The following is a 20,417-nucleotide window of genomic DNA, read 5'->3' as shown; positions in this document are numbered from 1 at the left end:
CAACCTTCTGGAAGAACTTCCACACCTGCAGAGTAGATTTAATTTTATCACGTACAGAGTATCTACTGTGTGCTGGATACTGGGCCTACCCATTGTCCCGGTTTCACACAGGACCAACTCTAAAGTCCTCGAGCTGGCCAGCCAAAGGCTGCAGGACCTGGCCTCCTCTGTGTCCTCCTCCAGCTTTGGCCTCTCCAGGGACCCTGCATTTCTTCCCAGCTTCCACCCCCTTCAGGCCCTTCACCCAGGCCTTCCCCTGGGTTTGGAACCTCAATCTTCTCCTCTCCACCGTCCATCCCACGCCCCACATGACCTTGTCACTCCTCCAGTCTCCATGTAAGGATCTTCTTCCTCCACAAGCCTTCCCTGACACCCCCAGCTCCCTCAAGGAGCTAAGCCCCCTCCTACATGCCCCCAGAAGAGCAATCATTTGCAATCGCTTGTTTTTAACCGCCTGGATTCCCCACACATAAACCAGTGAAGTCTACAAGGTAGAACCATGCCCTGTTTCCACTTCCACACCCGTCTAGGTCAATAGCACCACAAAGTGGGCGCTCCAGAAGCATTTTCCCATGTGTGGACCAGAGGATAAACATCATCCCTCAGGAAGTGCACATGGTCTGGGCCCACATTTGTGCCTTTTGACACCAAGATGAATTCAAAGCTTTCCTACTGCCCTGTCTAGTAACTACAGCCAAGTGAACATAGACCAGAGACCCAAGGCATTCACTTCATGCAGATCAAAAGCATAGCATCAACACCCTTCTTACCCCAGCTTCCTCCAGGCGGGTCCTGCGTGGGGGTCTGGGGCAGACAGTGGTTTCCCCGACCTGATGCACGGAGCAGGGAGCCCCAAGTCCCGCGGCCCTCCGGGCTTGCTAGCCGTCCTGGGTGGAGCAGCAGCCACCGGTGAATCCTCAGGTGGCCTCCCCGCAGCGCCCCTCCCGGCTCCTTCTCCTCCCAGGCTCCCAAAGAGCCAGGAGGCAGCTCTGTTGTATCAACAGTGGCCTGTTGTGGGTGAGGACAAACCTGCCCCACCGGCCAGCCCGCTCAGCCCCCGCCCCACCTGTGCCCTCTGCCATGACCTTAAGTTTCCAACAGGAAGCATTCATTTATTTTCTAATGAAAGTAACTTGCCCCTCAGGGAGCTGAAGGTTGAGGACAAGATTCCTGGAGGCCTTAGAAGGACCCCAGTAAACGAAAACATCCCTTTAACTTGTGAAAATGAAATAACTTTAAAAAATAATTTTGGGGGCCGGGAGCGGTGGCTGTGGCTCATGCCGGTAATTCCAGCACTCTGGGAGGCTGAGGTGGGCAGATCATTTGAGGTCAGGAGTTTGAGACTAGCCTGGCCAATATGGTGAAATCCTGTCTCTAGTAAAAATACAAAAAAATGAGCAGAGTGTGGTGGCGGGCGCCTGTAATCCCAGCTACTCAGGAGGCTGAGGCAGGAGAATCGCTTGAACCCAGGAGGCAGAGGTTGCAGTGACCCTAGATCATGCCACTGCACTCCAGCCTGGACGACAGAGCCAGACTCCATCTCAAAAATAATATATATGTATATACACACACACATATATGTATATAGGTATATATACATATATACACATATATAACTATATACATATATGTGTGTATGTATATACATATACATATATAAATGAAATATATGTATGTGTATATATAAATGAAAAAATAAAAATAGTTTTGGAAAATAAAAAATATCACACTCACCATCCTATCAAGTATTAACCAAAACACTCTACTTTCAAAGGAAAATAGAAGACTCCTTATGAAATGCCCAATGGCTAAAATTCAGCTTCCGCTGTGGCCCAAGTAAAAAGAGACACAAGCAAATGTGGTATGTGCCCTTTTCCTTTGGCGGGGTCTTGTCTTTTCCTGTTTATCTGACAGAGGGTGCGAGGGGCAGAACAAGCCAATTAGGTGCGTTTCTCTTGCCCGGGGTGGGGCGGCTGCAACAGCCACCTGTGTTTATTTGAATGAGCTTTGCTTCTCCAGGGCAATGCACAGATCCCCCGCAGGGACTGAGCCTTAGAAGGTACCCCAGAATGAGTGAGGGGGGTGCTTTTTTTTTTAACTTTTTAGTATGGAAAAACTGAAACACCTGCAAAAGTACAGAAAGTAGTCCAGGGAACCCCCATGTACACATCACCTGGCCACACTAGTTCGTGAATGGTCTACCATCCACACCCCACCCACTTCCCCTACCCACCTCTGATTATTTGGAAGCAAATCCCATACATCATATTATTTCTTTCAAAATATTTCAGCATGTATCTCTAAAAGATAAGGATTCTTTTATACACACATATACACACACAAACACACATAAAATACCAGTCACTCCTAAAATTCAATAATTCTAAAATTTGCCTTAATATAAAATATCCCATCAGGATTCAAGTTTCCTAGATTGTCTGAGATTTGCATTTTTTTAAAGAGACAGGGTCTTGCTCTGCTGTCCAGGATGGAGTGTGGTGGCACAAACACAGCTCACTGCAGCCTCAACTTCCTGGGCTCAAGTGATCCTTCCACCTCAGCTTCCTGAGTAGCTAGGACTATGGGTGTGCATCACTATGATTGACTAATTTCTTTTTTCTTTTTATTTGAGACAGAGTCTCGCTCTGTCGCCCGGGCTGGAGTGCGGTGGTGCGATCTCGGCTCACTGCAACCTCCGCCTCCTGGACTCATGCCATTCTCCTGCCTCAGCCTCCCGAGTAGCTGGGACTACAGCTGCCCGCCACCACACCCGGCTAGTTTTTGTATTTTCAGTAGACACGGGGTTTCACTGTGTTAGCCAGGATGGTCTCGACCTCCTGACCTTGTGATCCGCCCGTCTCGGCCTCCCAAAGTGCTGGGATTACAGGCGTGAGCCACCGCGCCCAGCGATTGGCTGATTTTTTTAATTTTAATTTTTATAAAATACTACAACATAAAGACATGGTATCACTATGTTGCCCAGGCTGGCCTCCAACTCCTGGCCTACAAGTACTCCTGCCACCTCCGCCTCCCAAAGTGCTGGGATTACAGGTATGAAGCACCACGCCTGGCCAAGACTTGCATTTTTAATAAGCTCCTCAGGTGATACCTGTGCATGATCAAATTAGAGCCATTGTTTAGAGAACAGAGTGAGAAATCAAACTTTAGCCTGGGAAGCAGCAGGGAGGAGCTGTAGGCGGTTTGGGAAAATCAGCTAAGCCGATGCAGCGATTGTGAACCTGGGGCAGTGGAGGCCCAGCCCTCTAAGGGAGCACCTGCTCTGTGCCCTGGAGGAAAGGAGCTGCTTGGGTTTCATCAGAGGCGGAGCTCAGCTGCACCCACCCATCCCACCAGGGCAGATCTGCCCAAGAATCCAGACTCACCTGGATGAAGTTCCAAAGGCTGAACTCAAGATTTGCAAAGAGCAGGAAGATAAGAACTGAAAACTGCAAAAGGCATTCCCAGTGTTGAGATTCTACCTCTCCCTTCACATGGGCTCCGAACTAGGAGCCCTGGCCTCAATTCATGCCTCCCTCCCCTCTCCACTTCACCCACCCACTTCTCATCCTGCTCTTCCCCAAGGCCGGTGTTTGCTTGTGTGTCCCAGTCAGTGGGTGGGGCAGTAGTTTTCAAATGTCTGGCTGCCCAGAAACCACTCAGGAACATGTGGAGGAAAGAGTACATCCTAATGGTTAAGAGCAGAGGCTCCCGCCCAACTGCTGGAGTCAGGATCCCAGCTCTGCCATTTACCATGCGTGACCTTGGGAAAGCTATTTAACCCCAGGGCCTCAGTGACCTTATCTGAAAAATAGAAGAGGCTTACTTAGAAAGTAGAAGTATAGGCTGGGCGCGGTGGCTCATGCCTGTAATCCCAGTTTGGGAGCCTGAGGCGGGAGGATAACTTTGAGGCCAGGAGTTCGAGACCAGCCTGGCCAACATGGTGAAAACCCCTCTCTCTACTAATAATACAAATGTAGCCATGTGTGGTGGTGTGCGCCTGTAATCCCAGCTACTTGGGAGGCTGAGGCATGAGAATTGCTTGAACCCGGGAGGTGGAGGCTGTAGTGAGCCGAGATTGCACCACAACACTCCAGCCTGAGAGACACAGCAAGACTCCATCTCAAAACAAACAAACAAACAAACAAAAAGTATGTGTGCGGTATGTAGGAGGCAGGGGCCAAGCCATGTGAAGTCGCTGGGCCAATAAGAAATTTGAATTTTATTCTAATAGCATTGGGAAGTCCTTGGGAAATTTTAAGCAGGGAAATGGCATGACCTGGTTCACATTTTTAAAAATATTATGACCAGGCGCGGTGGCTCACGCCTGTCATTCCACCACTTTGGGAGGCTGAGGTGGGTGGATCATCTGAGGTCGGGAGTTCAAGACCAGCCTGGCCAACATGGTGAAACCCCATCTCCACTAAAAATACAAACAATTATCCGGGCTTGGTTACGCATGCCTGTAATCAAAGCTACTCAGGAGGCTGAGGCAGGAGAATCGCTTGAACCCGGGAGGAGGAGGCTGCAGGAAGCCGAGATTGCACCATTGCACTCCAGCCTGGGCAAAGAGAGGTAAACTCCATCTCAAAAAAAAAAAAAAAAAAAAAAAATATATATATATATATATATATATATTATGTATGTGTGTGTATATATATATATGTGTGTGTATATATATAAAACTTTGGCTTCTGCATCTGGAAAAAGGGAGGGAGTAGAAATACTTTTTCTTTCCAATCAGTAAAAATAAAAACCCTGTACAGCATATATGCAGCAAACATAAGCAGACTATGAAAGCTGGACAGAAGATAGACCCTCTAGGAATCACAAGACGCAAGAAACAACACGGAGGTGAGTTCTCTGGGTTTTCTTGTTACTTCCTACAGGTTGAGCATCCCTAACCTGAAAATTCAAAATTGGAAATGCTCCAAAATCCCAAACTCTGAGCACCAATATGACACAAGTGGAAAATTTCGCTGACTTCACGTGACAGGTCGTAATCAAAACTCAGGCACACAACACACACTTCATTCAGAGTCCTCAAGGGAAAAATAAAATGACCTTCATGCTATGTGCATAAGGTATATATGAACATACATGAGGCTGGGCGTGGTGGGTCACGCCTGTAATCCCAGCACTTTGGGAGGCCGAGGCGGGCAGATTACTTGAGGTCAGGAATTCGAGACAAGCCTGGCCAACATGGTGAAACACCATCTCTACTAAAAGTACAAAAACATTAGCGGAGCATGGTGGTGGGTGCCTGTAGTCCCAGCTACACAGGAGGCTGAGGCAGGAGAATCGCTTGAACCCAGGAGGCAAAGGTTGCAGTGAACCGAAATCGCGCCACTGCACTCCAGCCTGGGCGACAGAGTGAGACTCTGTCTCAAAAACAAAAAAAAGATCATACATGACTTTTGTGTTTAGACTTGGGTCCCATCCCCAAGACATCTCATTTTATATATATATATATGCAAATATTCCAAAATCTGAAAAAATCTGAAATCTAAAACACTTCTGGTCTGAGCATTTCAGATAAGGGACAGATAATCAATCTGTATATTCCAGACTCAGTGCGGCAGAAGCCAGTACATGTGCAGCAGCAAAGTTTCAAAGAAAGCCTGCTTGTTCCAGCAAAAGGACCAGGAAAGGGGCAGTCTGCCAAGAAAGAAAACGTTCAGACAATAATCACTCGAATCCAGTTAAATGCCACAGAACAAAACTATGGCCCTGCCCCTACCCCCTTGCCAGCAAAGCCCAAGTGGGGAGCCGAGACTTCCAGGCCAAGTGGGGGGTCTAAACTTCAGCCCCACTCTGTGGTAACAAGGCTTCCTTGTTCGCCCCTATTGGGGGTGTCAGAAGAAACCTAATCAGAACTTTTACCCCCATCCATTGGTAATAAGCTCCCCTCCCCTCATCACTGCTGGTGAAGATCACAGGCGGAGTAGTAATGAGGCATCTCTGCCCCCCCAGCCAGGGTGGTATCAGCAGAGATCTGGTGAACAGAAGAATGAAGTGGGAGAAACACTCTACCCAACTTCAAGACTTACTGTACAGCACCAGTAATCAAGACTGTGATATTGGGCCAGGCGCAACGGCTCATGCCTGTAATCCCAGCATTTTGGGAGGCCAAGACAGGTGGATTGCTTGACCCCAGGAGTTTCAGACCAGCCTAGGCAACACAGTGAGACCATCATCTTTACAAATAATCATAATAAAAATATTAGCCAGGTTTGTGGTGTGTGCCTGTGATTCCAGCTACTTGGAAAGCCAACTTGGGAGGATTACCTGAGCCTGGGGAGGTCGAGGCTGCAATGAGCCATGATCGTGCCACTGCACTCCAGCCTGGGTGACAAAGTAACACCCTGTCTTTAAAAAAAAGAAAAAAAGACTGTGGTATTGGTGGAAGGATAGACACGTAGATGGAATATCTTCTTTACTCAGTCTACCCGTTCAAATGCAAATCTATTTGAGAAATACCCTCACAGGCACACCCAGAAACAATGTTTCATCAGCTATGTGGGCATCACTTAGCTCACTCAAGTTGACCACAAAATTAACCTTCCCAAGTCCAACCCTTGTCAACTTGGCACTTACATGCAACTCTTAAACCACCCTTAATCCCCAAATAAAGACACTGGCAGGGTCATAATTCTACCCAACATGATACGACTAAAAACGCACTAATCTCTTCTGCAGAAGAGGAAGTAAACTGCTTGAGTGGTGTTTACTCTTCTCCTGATACCCCATAACTTCATTACTATGATGTAAAATTAACGATAGCTAAATACTGATATAAAATCAATACATCTTATATCTCATGATAAGAGGAAAAGAGAGAAAACAGATATTTGCTTAATATGTGTATATATATGCACAAGTGTGTTCATAAAAAATAAGGGAAAAGATGCTGATCGACAATGATAGTCCTTGTTTCTGGAACTGGTGAAGTGGTTGCATCTGGTATTTATAACTACTTATACTACAGAATATCTGTTCTATATTCCCTTTACCTTCAGCAAGCACCTCAGCTGGTCGTGGTTCTTTACCTGGTGGAGTGACTCAAATTTTCATTCCTGAAGAGTGTGGGCCATCTGTAGTTCTGCCTGGGTCGTGCTGTTGCAGTTTCCCATTGACCTTAATTATAGAGCAGGGTCATACTAAGAGATGCAGCAAAGCAACAATCCCCAACGTTTTTAGCACCAGAGACCTGTTTTGTGGAAGACAGGTTTTCCACGGATGGGGGTTGGGGGATGGTTTGGGGATGAAACTGTTCCATCTCAGATCACCAGGCATCAGATTTGTAAGGAACACACAACCTAGATTCTTCTCACGCACAGTTCACAATAGGGTTCACACTCCTCTGAGGATCTAATGGTGCTGCTGACATGACAGGAGGTGGAGGCTCAGGTGGCAATACCCACTCACCTCCAGCTATGTGGCCCAGTTCCTAACAGGCCATGGACTGGTACCGGTCTATGGACCCCCCAGTACCATAGCTGGCTGATCACCCCAGGGAATAGTGCCATCTTGAGGGCTCAGAGTTTATCTCTGCTGCTGGCAGATTGGGCACTCAGCAGTGGCCGTAGCCAGGCTGGCCTCGGTGAGTGGAAGTCCACGTTGCTGAGCCCACGCACAACCTCCATCCCTGCCACCATAACCGCTTTGTTCATGAGCCTATTGGGCAATGTCAGGGATGGCTGGGGAACGAGAATTTGAGACCAGCCCGGGCAATATAGTGAGACCTCATCTCTATGAAAAATAAACAAAAATTAGCTGGGCGTGGTGGCGCATGCCTGTGCTTCCAGCTACTTGAAAGCTGAGGTGAGAGGATCACTCAATCCCAGGAGGCTGAGACTGCTATGATCTGAGATCACGCCACTGCACTCCAGCCTGGGTGAAAGAGCCAGACTTTGTCTCAAAAAGAAAAAATTAAAAAAAAAAAAAGAAATTTCACTGAGATAGAAGTCCCCTAAATTTTTGTCTGATTTAATTTTTGTCTGATTTATTTCCTACCCTCTGACATCCAAATATCTTATCAATAAGTCTACACCGTGTTATTCTTGCTCACTAGGTCCAATCAGTATATTGTCTTCAGTGTAATAGACCACTGTGATATTTGATGGACAGGAGAGATGATTAAGATCCTTACAAACTAAATGATGACACAAGGCTAGAGAGTTGATATTCCCCTGAGGTAGGACCATGAAGATGTATTAGCTAAAAGCACCCTGCTACTGCTGGTCCTTATGGACAGGTGTGGAGAAAAAGGGATTTGTTATACAAAAACTTAATTAGTTCCAGGAAGGCTTTTTTTTTGGTTGATTCTTTCAGATTTTCATTTTTTCTCTTTCTCTTTTCTTTGGAGACGAGTCTCGCTCTTATCACCCAGGCTGGAGTGCAGTGGTGCAATCTTGAAGGACAGAGCAAGACTCCATTAAAAAAAAAAAAAAAAAAAAAAAGATGGGCACAGAAATCAACTCTAACTTTCTTTTAAAAACACCAACTGTGAAGAGAAAGGAGGGAGTAGGGCAGCAGCTGAAGAGGAAATGAAGCATCAGGAGAGGGTTTTATTTATTTATTTTTTCAAGAGAAGAGACCGTTGATAACTTCCGTTCCCCAAATTATGTGAGTTCTAGTTGGGAAGTACATCTAGAAAATGGGTACGGTGGCTCACACCTATAACCCCAGCACTATGGGAGACCGAGGTGGGAGTATTGCTTGAGGCCAGGAAATCAAGACCAGTCTGGGCAACATAGCAAGACCCTGTCTCTATTTAAAAAAACTTTTTTTTATTTAAAATTTTAAAAATAGGGCCAGGCACATGGCTCATGTCTGTAATTTCATCACTTTAGGAGGCTGAAGCAGGAAGATCGCTTGAGCCCAGGAGTTTGAGACCAGCATGGGCAGCATAGTGAGAACTCATCTCTACAAAAAATTTAAAAATTAGCCAGGCATAGAGGTGCACACCTGTAGTCCCAGCTACTCAGGAGACTGAGGCGGGAGAATCACTTGAGCTCAGGAGTGCAAGGCCGCAGTGAGCCATGATTGTGCCACTGTACTCCAGCCAAGGTGATAGAGTAAGACCCTCTCTCAAAAAAATAACTTTTAAAATGGGAACTCCTACTTTTTCTTACCCATGAGGTACATTTGAGACAATCTCTTTGAACCATGACATCTTTAACATTTCTCTAGAAGTTTCCTGTCTGAGCTCCATTTTTTTATGTGCAACATTTCATAGCATGGCTGATTCTTGGAAAGTTGAAACAGGCCAAGCATTAGCAAACACAGTCCAATTTGTCCAAAACCAGAGTAAATTTTCTGAGTTTCCTACTGTGAAGCTCAAGAGTAAAGGAAGAAGGAAAGGAGGAGAGAAGAACCAAACATAGCTCTGGCCCCCAAAAGGGTGTCTATTGGCAGGTAAGTTATAGATGATTTAGTCCAATCCACTCTTGCAGAAAAGTAAGACACAGTAAGGCTAAGTGACTTGCCCAAAGCCAGATAATACAGCCTTATTTCTCTAATTATTTGTGTCACTGAATTTTTTAAAAAGAAAGTAATCCTCCTACTACGAATCATTAAACATTATATATAACATTATATATATATATATATATATATATATATATTTTTTTTTTTTTTTTTGAGACTGAGTCTCTCTGTCGTACAGGCTGGGTGCAGTGGTGCGATATCGGCTCACTGCAAGCTCCGCCTCTTGGGTTCACGCCATTCTCCTGCCTCAGCCTCCTGAGTAGCTGGGACTACAGATGCCCACCAGCTAACATGCCCAGCTAACTTTTTGTATTTTTAGTAGAGACGGGGTTTCACCGTGTTAGCCAGGGTGGTCTCAACCTCCTGACCTCGTGATCCGCCCGCCTCGGCCTCCCAAAGTGCTGGGATTACAGGCGTGAGCCACCGCGCCCAGCCTAAACATAATATTTTTATATACTCTCAAAGTCAACTCAATACTTTGAAGGAAAATAATATTTAAATTCAGCATTAGGTCTTGAGAGAAACAACTTTCTTAGGGCAGAATCGATCCTCTATATTATCCAAACTAACATTGCTTTTGACATTTGGTGTTTCAGGCCACTGTTCCCATTCCTTAGACAAGTCTGGGGCACACTGCCAGTTCCAAATGCTTTACACTTGGCCTCAAAGGTCCCTGGCAAGGCACTTTCATGCCCTGAGGACTTTCTACAGAGTGGCTCTTGAGGGTGAAGAGATGAGCATTCCACTTATGTGCCTTTAAAGCAGGCATTCCTTTAGACACAGGGCTTCCTGTGTTCTCATATCCTTGCACCCAGGATTAGGAAACTATTGCGCACAATCACATGTTCAGCTGTACAAGATCAATTTACAGGAGGAGATCATTGTAATTTAGAAAATGACAAAGGATAAATAGAGAGCCAGCTAAAATGTTTGCAAGGGATTTAATCCAAAAATAATAATCTAGCTGGAAAAGTAACAATCTGACTTTTCTAAAAACAGCATCTGATTTTTCTGAACTGAATTCCCTCCAGACAGCCTTCATTCAAATAACTGATTTTATCATCCACTCAAGCTGAAAACTTCTTTCTTTCTTTTCTTTCTTTTTTTTTTGGGGGGGGGTGGAGTCTTGCTCTGTCACCCAGGCTGGAGTGCAGTGGCATGATCTCAGCTCACTGCAACCTCCACCTCCTGGATTCAAGTGATTCTCCTGCTTCAGCCTCTTGAGTAGCTAGGACTACAGGTGCGCGCCACCACGCCTGGCTAATTTTTTGTATTTTTAGTAGAGACAGGGTTTCACCATGTTAGCCAGGCTGGTCTCGAACTCCTGACCTCAAGCAATCCACCTGCCTCAGCCTCCCAAAGTGCTGGGATTACAGGTGTGAGCCACTGCACCCGGCCAAGCTGAATACTTCTTCACTGTTGGCCAGGCACTGACTCTGCCACCCACCATCCTTTACAATATGCACTCATAAACAAAGTGCTGGAGACAGAAAAGAATGATTTGAGGTTGCTAAAAAAAAAAAGAGGGAATGGCATTCATCTTCCTCCATTGTATGCACACACACACACACACACACACGAACACACACATGTGCAACTGAATGCAATTCATTGATAGTAAGGTCCAAGAGTTCATGAATCAGCACACTGAGATAAAATCTACGGATGCTGGAACCAGGATCGTCCCTGCCATGCACATTTCCACTTTCTCCTGGCCACGACTTTTTCCAGGAATGTGTCTCAGTGCTCACAGCTGCCGTCCAACGTCAGTGGGGCATTCCCTGCTGTTCTACCACTTTCTGTCTTCTAGATCACGTCCTAGGACACAGAGCCCTCCCAGTGGCTCTCAGACAGCTCCACTCTCCTCTACTCTCTGCTCCTCCCCACACCCCTCAGCACATGACCACCTCATTCCTTAGGAGAAGATCTTCCTCCACCACGGAGCCCTCCAGCTTCCCTCTTCTCCACCTCAGTGTACCTTGGCTGTGTCTCTCTCTTCTCTTCAGAGCAAACCTGCTTTACATTCCTTTCATCCCTGTCTTCACTTGCCACATCATGGAGGAACTGGAAATGAGATTTAGGAAAATGAAGTTCTATCATAAAGAGAACAGAATGGGCTGGGCACGAAGGCTCATACCTGTAATCCCAACACTTTGGGAGGCCGAGGTGGGAGGACTGCTTGAGCCCAGGAGTCTGAAACCACCCTGGGCAACATAGCGAGACTCTGTCTCCACAAAAAATAAACTTAGCTGGGCTTTGTGGCATGCACCTATAGTCTCAGCTACTCAAGAGGTTGAGGTTGGAGGATCGCTTGAGCCAGGGAGGTGGAGGCTGCAGTGAATGAAGATTGCACCACTGCAGTCCAGCCTGGGCGACAGAGTGAGACCTTGTCTCAGGAAAACAAAAAAAAAGAGAGATAACAGAATGCCCTGAAGTTTATCATGGATGGATTTTTTACCTACAGCCTAAGATTGAGAGAGAGGGATTCTGCCTATGTCGCCCAGGCTGGTCTCAAACCCCTGGGCTCAAACAACCCTCCCACCTCGGCCTCCCAAAGTGCTGGGATTACAGGCATGAGCCACCATACCCGGCCCTAGCCTAAATTTTTCACTTGGGAGCACCTCTTCAGTTATTTGCCTTTTCCATAATATTTACTCTCAATTACACAAGTAAGTTTCTTACCAAGATTTCCACCTCCACTTTCTAAAAAAGAAAAAAATAATAATTTAAATGTACTAGCTTGTTTCTCTTCTTTCTCCATTTAATATCCTGCATTGACTACAGAGTCATAGAAATCCACCACTAGAAGAAACTTCGAGATCATCTGATTCAGTCTCCTTACTTTAGAGATGAGAAAATAGAACTCCAGGGAGCGGATGCAATTTGCCTAAGGTCCCACAGGTAACTGGTGGTAGAGCTGGAAGCAGAACTCAAGGCTCTGCATTTCAGGGTCTTTTCATGCCATCACAGTAGCTTTCCACTTGTTTCTCACAGGACTTAACACTCCTTTGTGTTAGGAGCTATACATAGCAAAACCCCTTCTGGGCATCATGTATCCCCTCTGCAGAGTCCTGCGGACCCCAAAGAAAAGTCTCCCCACAAAGGATGGAAGGCATAATTCCCCCAAACTTTTCCCCTTGTGTTCCCCTCCTAGAAAGTCGCATCGACACCAAGGTTACATGACTTCCCCAAGGTCACACTCCAAGTAACAACATGAAAACTGGAATCCAGGACTCTTGACTCAGGACTCTTATGTTCCCAACCAACCAACCAACCTAGACGCAGCTTGGACAAGAGAAGGTGAGGAGCTAGGCATGGTAGTGCATACCTGTAGCCCGAGCTACTAAGGAGGCTGAGGTGGGAGGATCACTTGAGCCCAGGAGTTCATGGCCATAATACACTGTGATTGTTCGAGGCCATAATACACCGTGAGCCCAGGAGTTCGAGGCCTTAATACCTGTGAATAACCACTGTACTCCAGCCTACGCAACATAGCAAGACCCTGTCTCTAAATAAATACATAAATAAAATGAAACACATGGACAAAGCATTTTCAAAAACGAAAAAAGAGGCCAGGCGCAGTGACTCACACCTGTAATCCTAGCATTTCCAGAGGCTGAGGCGGAAGGATGGCTTATGCCCAGGAGTTCGAGACTAGCCTGGGTAACAGAGCAAGACCTCATCTCTACTAAAATAAAAAATATATCTGGGTGTGGTGGTACATGCTTGTAGTCCCAGCTACTCAGGAGATTGAGGCAGGAGGATGGCTTGAGCCCCAGGAGGCTGAGGCAGGAGGATGGCTTGAGTCTCAGGAGGCTGAGGCAGGAGGATGACTTGAGCCCCAGGAGGTGGAGGCTACAGTAAGTTGTGATCACACCACTGCACTCCAGCCTGGACAATAGAGTGAGATTCTGTCTTAAAAAAGGAAAAAGAAAAAAAGAGAAAGAGAATGAAGGAAAGTTGTAGAAGAGGCCAGAAAACACAGTGAGAGAGAGGTCTTCGGATGTTGGGAAGACAGATCCAAACAATCATTGACTTGACTGTCTGGTTCCTTTCAGTTGTACATGAACAAAACTGGAGAAGAAAAATTGGCGGAATATTTATCACAAACCTGCAGCTTATTTCCAAAAACTTTAGCTTAAAGTTACTCTTTGAGAACAAACATATCTGTTTATTAAACAAAAGAAGAATCTGACCACAGGCTCAGATTGTTGTGCCAACAGAAATATTTTGCACAAATGGCAAGACTATTTGTAGAGAACCAGAAATTGCCAATCATAGAGTTGAGAGCTGAAAATCCCTCTCTTCCAACTGTTTATTAACTTCACCTTAAAATGCCCTTACCTGTTTGATGCCAATAACTCACAAACTTTTCTATCCGGGCTAGCTCTGTTGCTATCCCATAGAAGAGCTGGCTGTCTTAAAAATTAGTAAGAAACCAGTCCTTTGAGGCATTTAAGCAGAAGTCCAACTAATGACCTTAAGAAGCAGGACAGGTCAAATGCAGCTATACCAAACTCTATAACGTGCTACTTTCTTTATAGGAAAGTGATATGGTTTGGCTGTGACCCCACCCAAATGTGATCTTGAACTGTAGCTCCCATAATCCCCACTTGTCATGGGAGGGACCCGGTGGGAGGTCACTGAATCATGGGGGTGGGTCTTTCCCGTGCTGTTCTCATAATAGGAAATGAGTCTGACAAGATCTGATAGCTTGATAAATGGGAGTTCCCCTGCACACGCTCTCTTGTCTGCCACCATGTAAGATGTGCCTTTGCTTCTCCTTTGCCTTCTGCCATGATTGTGAGGCCTCCCCAGCTATGTGGAACTGTGAGTTCATTAAACCTCTTTTCTTTACAAATTACCCAGTCTCAGGTATGTCTTTATTAGCAGCATGAGAACAGATTATTACAGAGGGCATTCTTCGAGGTTAAAGATTGGCCCAGATGGTCTCTGAGGTCCTTTTCCAACACTGAGATTCTAATTGCAATCCGATGTTATATCCTGTGTCTTCTTTCTTGTCTTCTTTGTGTCCTGACCATTCATGGATATGTCTGCACATTCCGTTGTGACCATGAGCACTCCAAGAGCAGAGGCTATGATAGGTGATAGGCAGTAATCTGCACCATGGGAAACTTAAAGCTTAAGTTTTTTTGTTTTGTTTTGTGTTTTGTTTTTTGTTTTTCTTTTTCAGACAGAGTCTTGCTCTGTTGCCCAGGCTGGAGTGCAGTGGTGGGATCTCGGCTTACTGCAAATTCCGCCTCCTGGGTTCAAGCGATTCTTCTGCCTCACCCTCCTGAGTAGCTGGGATTACAGGTGCCCACCATCATGCCTGGCTAGTTTTTGTATTTTTAGTAGAGATGGGGTTTTACCATATTGGCCAGGCTGGTCTTGAACTCCTGATCTCAAGTGATCCACCCACCTCAACCTTCCAAAGTGCTAGGATTACAGGCATGAGCCACCATGCCTGGCCAGCTTGTTTTTTGTTTGTTTGTTTGTTTGTTTGTTTTTTATGGAAAAGAAGATTCTCTGATATTGAACATTTTCCCCAGGTAATGGTACAGATATGTAAAATCTATCTGCTTCATTGTGACTATATTGCTTTCCTGTGAGATAATATTTAAGAATGTTTTAACTTAGGCTGGGTACAGTGGCTCACACCTGTAATCCCAGCACTTTAAGAGGCCGAGGCAGGTGAATCACCTGAGGTTGGGAGTTTGAGACCAGCCTGACCAACATGGAGAAATCCATCTCTACTAAAAATACAAAATTAGCTGGGCATGGTGGCACATGCCTGTGATCCCAGCTACTCGGGAGGCTGAGGCAGGAGAATTGCTTGAACCTGGGAAGCAGGGGTTGCGGTAAGCCGGGATCATGCCATTGCACTCCTGCTTGGGCAACAAGAGCAAAACTCCATTTCAAACAACAACAACAACAACAACAAAAATTAGCTGGGCATAATGGCGGGTGCCTGTAATCCCAGCTACTCAGGAGGCTGAGGCACCAGAATCACTTGAACCCGGGAGGCAGAGGTTGCAGTGAGCCTAGATTGTGCCACACTGCACTCCAGCCTGGGTGACACAGCAAGACTCCGTCTCAAAAAAAAAAGTATTAACTTGATTTTATTTCTTGATCATAAAAATAATATACACATTCATTATTTTAACATGGAAACACAAAAAAGTATTAAAAACAAAATTAAAACCCCCCAAAATAGTACATCCTAGATATGACCACTACTAACATTTTGAGAGGATTCATTCCAAACATTTTTCATTGTATATGTGTATGTATTACAAAACTGCAGTTATACTGACATAAAGATCTATATCCTGCTTTTTCTGTTTTGTATACTATGGCAAATGTTTTCCCAAGTAATTAAATGTTACCCAAGAATGTTTTTTGTTGTTGTTGTTGCTGTTGTTTTTTGAGATAGAGTCTTGCTCTGTAACCCAGGCTGGAGAGCGGTGGCATGATCTCGGCTCACTGCAACCTCTGCCTCTTGGGTTCAAGCGATTCTCCTGCCTCAGCCTCCTGAGTAGCTGGGATTACAGGCACACACCGCCAGGTCTGGCTAATTTTTGTATTTTTAGTAGAGATGGGGTTTTGCCATGTTGGCCAGGCTGGTCTCGAACTCCTGACCTCAGGTGATCAGCCCACCTTGGCCTTCCAAAATGCTGGGATTATAGGTGTGAGCCACCATACCCGGTCCCAAAAACAGTTTTAATAGCTACGCTTTATTTCATTATAAGCTGCTTCCAAGCTTTCACTTTTACAAACACTGTAATATTGAGATGGAGAACTTTGCATATGCATTTTTGTGCTCATCTTTGGTATTTCCTTGGGGATAAAATTTCTAAAGGGCTACACCACAGAAGGAAAAGTTTCCAAAATAAACTGACACACATCATCTCAATTCCTGAGACTGGAATGACATGATAGCAGATTTTTGTTGCCCCCAAGCACTCAATTAAAGCAACGACAACAAAAATCATGTCTACAGGAAGAAAGCATTATCCTAGGTCTCAGGTTATTTCTATAAACAATAGTGTGTAACTGCAATTTTGCCCACAATAAAAAATAACCAGGTATGCAAAGAAACATGACCACATGAATGAAAACAGCAGACATAATAGACAATGGAAATAAATGAATGGGAGAAGAATGGCAAAGACTGAGGTTATCAGACACAGATTTTAAAGAAATTACATCCCCTCCGTTTATGAAGATGAAAAACAGGACTGAATAGTTCGGCAGAGAAAAAATATAAAAAAGAACAGAATGGAAATTCTGGAACTAAAACTAAGATAATCGAAATTAAGAACCCAATGGGTAGTTATAAAACAGGATTAGATACAGATGACAAGAGATTTAATAAAAGATTAGGCAGAAGGCAATATCCAGAGCAAAACACAGGAAAACAAAAAGATAAAGAATAAAGAAGAAAGTAAGAGAATTACAGGATGGAGTGGAAAGATCTAACCTATGTGTAATCAGTCACAAAAAGAGAGGAGACAATGATTCACAAGTTGTATTTGATGGCTGAGAAGCTTTCAAAATTTATTAATAACATCAAGCTGCATATCCAGTTACCTACAAACCCCAAAGAGGACAAAAAAGGAATCCATACTTGAGCACATCAGAGTAAAACTGCTGAAAACCAAAGGCAAAGAAAATTTTAAAAACAGCCAAAGAAATAAAATAGGCAAATTATCTGCAAGGGAGCGCTGGTGAGGTGGACAGTTCTCAACAGAAAGAATGGTAGTCAAAAGAAATGAAATGTTATCTTTAAAGCACTGAATGAAAATATCTGCCAGACTTACATTTTGTACCCAATGAAGGTAATTTCCAAGAATGAAAGAAGAATAAAAACATATCCAGACAAACAAAACAACATGTTAATCGCTCCACTGAGGGAATACTAAATGGTATTCTTCAAAGAGAAGGAAATGATCGCAGATGGAAGACCAGACATGTAAAAATAAATTAAGAACAATAAACTGGTAAATATGTAAATAAATTTAATAAATTTCACTCATATATTCACTTGGAAAATAATAATAATAATGACTTACTGAGTTAAAAAGTATGTGTATAACATACATACATGACTATAATGGTATAAAAATCAGGAGTGGATAGGCTGGGTGCGGTGGCTCACGCCTGTAATCCCAGCACTTTGGGAGGCCGAGGCAGGCAGATCACGAGGTCAGGAGATCGAGACCATCCTGGCTAACATGATGAAATCCCATCTCTACTAAAAATACAAAAAAAAATTAGCCGAGTGTGGTGGCGGGCGCCTGTAGTTCCAGCTACTCCGGAGGCTGAGGCAGGAGAATGGCGAGAACCCAGGAGACGGAGCTTGCAGTGAGCCGAGATTGCGCCACTGCACTCCAGCCTGGGCGATAGAGTGAGACTCCATTTTAAAAAAAAAATCAGGAGTGGATAAATAGAGTTAAAGTTCTGAGGTCTTCATATTATCTGTGAAGGTGGTAAAAGTGTCAATTAATATTAGACTTTGATATGTTAAGAATGCACTTGTGAGAACATATCTTCCGGGTAACTTGGATCTATGCTCCTGGGTCGCAGAATTAAATAATCTTAAAAAACAACAACAAAAAAGGAATGTACGTCGTAATCTCTACAAAATGGAATAACAAAACAACTCAATCCAAAAGTAGTAAGAAGAAAGAGAAAAGGAACATAAGCTAGATGGGAAGAGTAGAGAGCACTTGGTAAGATGATAGATTAACTGATTTGTTTGTTTTTAAATTTTAGAGACAGGGTCTCACTCTGCCACCCAGTCTGGAGCATAGTGACTCCATCATGACTCCCTGCCATCTCGGACCTCCTGGGCTCAAGCAATCCTCCTATCTCAGCCTCCTGAGTAGCTGGGACCACAGGCTTGCATCACCAAACTCAGGTTTTTTGTTTGTTTGTTTGTTTGTTTGTTTTTTAGCAACAGAGTTTCACTATGTTGCCCAGGCTGGTCTCACTCCTGGGCTCAAGAATTCCTCCCATCTTGACCTCCCAAAGTGTTGGGATGACAAGTCTAAGCCACTGGCCCAGCCAGTAGAATGATAGATTTAAGCCTAAACATGTCAGTAAATACATCAAATGTAAATAGATTAAGTGGCCAAATTGAAGACAAAAATTGTCAGACTGGCTTTTTTTAAAAAAAAAAACTTCAATACTAGATTTTATTATAAGATATATATCTGAAACATAGCACAGGGTTTTAGAAAAGTTGAAAGTAATATGATGGGAAAATGATTTAGCATGCCAAAAAAAAAAACAAAAGAAAGCTGTTTGTAGGCAATGGTAATATCCTTCATCTATCCTTCATCTCTCTTTTTTTTTTTTTTTTGAGATGGAATCTCTCTCTGTCTCTTTGGGGTTTGTAGGTAATTGGATATGGAGCTTGATGTTATTAATAAGTTTTGAAAACTTCTCAGCCATCAAATACAACTTGTGAATCATTCTTTCTTCTCTTTTTGTGACTGATTACACATAGGTTAGATCTTTCCACTCCATCCTGTAATTCTCTTACTTTCTTCTTTATCTTTTTGTTTTCCTGTGTTTTACTCTGGATATTGCCTTCTGCCCAATAAAAGATTGAGCAGAAGGCAATATCCAGGGTAAAACACAGGAAAACAAATATCAGACAAAGTAAAGTTTATGGCAAAGAGCGTTACTAGAGATCAAGAAGGCCGGGCGCAGTGGCTCACACCTATAATCCCAGCACCTTGGGAGGCTGAAACGGGTAAATCACCTGAGGTCAGGAGTTCAAGACCAGCCTGGCCAACATGGTGAAACCCCTGTCTCTACCAAAAATACAAAAATTACCCAGGTGTGGTGGCACACACCTATAATCCCAGCTACTCGGGAGACTGAAGAAGGAGAATTGCTTAGACCTGGGAGGTGGAGGTTGCAGTGAGCCGAGATCGTGCCACTGCACTCCAGCCTGGGCGACAGAGAGAGACTCCATCTCAAAAAAAAAAAAAAAAAACAAAAACAAGAGAGAGAGGGATATTACAAAATGATTTTTTAAAAGAAAGTTCAATTTGCCAGGAAGGTGTCAAAATTCTGTATTTGTTTGTACCTCAGTTACAGCCTCAAATATTTAATGCAAAAGTTGACAAAACTACAGGGAAGGAAGAAACCCACAATCATCTCGGTATTCAATAGAATAATTAGACCAAATTTTTAAAAGACAGGAAAAATATAGACGTTCTGAACCACACAATTAGCACTCTCGATCTAACGGATTACCCAGAACACTGACCCCACGACTGCATGACACATTCTTTTCAAGACAAAAATGGGTCATATGGTGTCTTTTAAATAACATCAAAAAATAGAAATCATCAAAGTATATTCGCAGATCCCAGTGCAACTAAGCTAAAAATCAGTAACAAAAAGATAACTAGAAAACCTCCGTATGTTTGGAAATTAAGAAATATACTTCAGAGAATATGGGAGGGAATAAGATACAGGACCCAGGTGGAAGGTTGCTTTTGCCAAGAGGAAGGACCCCCTTTTTGTTAACCTCCGCATGTCTGGCCCATAGCTGCACCGCCTCCCAATGCAGTTTTGAACAAGCTGAATTAATCATCCTGGGAAATGTTCAAAAATGAGTCCAAATGGTGGACTCCAGGACTTCCTTGCTGACTTTCTTACTTTGATCAACTAACTCCATGGCATGATCTTAACAGTTGTAGTTCTCAAGGTTCCCTAAAAAGGAACTTCTTGTTCTCTCCAAGTTACAGACCCATCACTGAGGGGCAGGGAATGAAGTTAACTCCTCCACAAACTAAGTGCTGCTCAGGTCCACATCTAGATGTTTCGGTCCCACAAGCACCCAGAGCCTGACATTATTTTGTAAAAACAGATCCTGACAGAGCCAGGAGCAAGAAGAGCCGTCAAGC

General features: G+C 44.2%; 1 protein-coding gene across 5 annotated transcripts in view; it reads right to left on the bottom strand.

The window, feature by feature from the left end:
- Window positions 1-20,417, bottom strand: part of ATP6V0A4 (ATPase H+ transporting V0 subunit a4) — a 92,610-nt gene that overhangs the window by 67,869 nt on the left and 4,324 nt on the right. The window contains exons 2-4 of one of the 5 annotated variants that reach the window (XM_050785003.1): window positions 11,397-11,553; window positions 7,047-7,134; window positions 6,286-6,366 (exon numbers count right to left, since the gene is read on the bottom strand). The gene's annotated coding sequence lies outside the window, so the exon portion shown is untranslated. Of the gene's footprint in view, window positions 1-770; window positions 999-3,383; window positions 3,772-6,285; window positions 6,367-7,046; window positions 7,135-11,396; window positions 11,554-20,417 lie in introns of those variants that run through there. The other 4 variants (XM_050785001.1, XM_050785004.1, XM_050785006.1 and 1 more) reach the window with 4 other exon arrangements.

Source organism: Macaca thibetana, chromosome 3 (assembly GCF_024542745.1).
Source record: "Macaca thibetana thibetana isolate TM-01 chromosome 3, ASM2454274v1, whole genome shotgun sequence".
Taxonomy (NCBI): domain Eukaryota; kingdom Metazoa; phylum Chordata; class Mammalia; order Primates; family Cercopithecidae; genus Macaca; species Macaca thibetana.
Note: the sequence above shows the minus strand (reverse complement) of the source record. Positions and strands in the feature narration are given on the sequence as shown.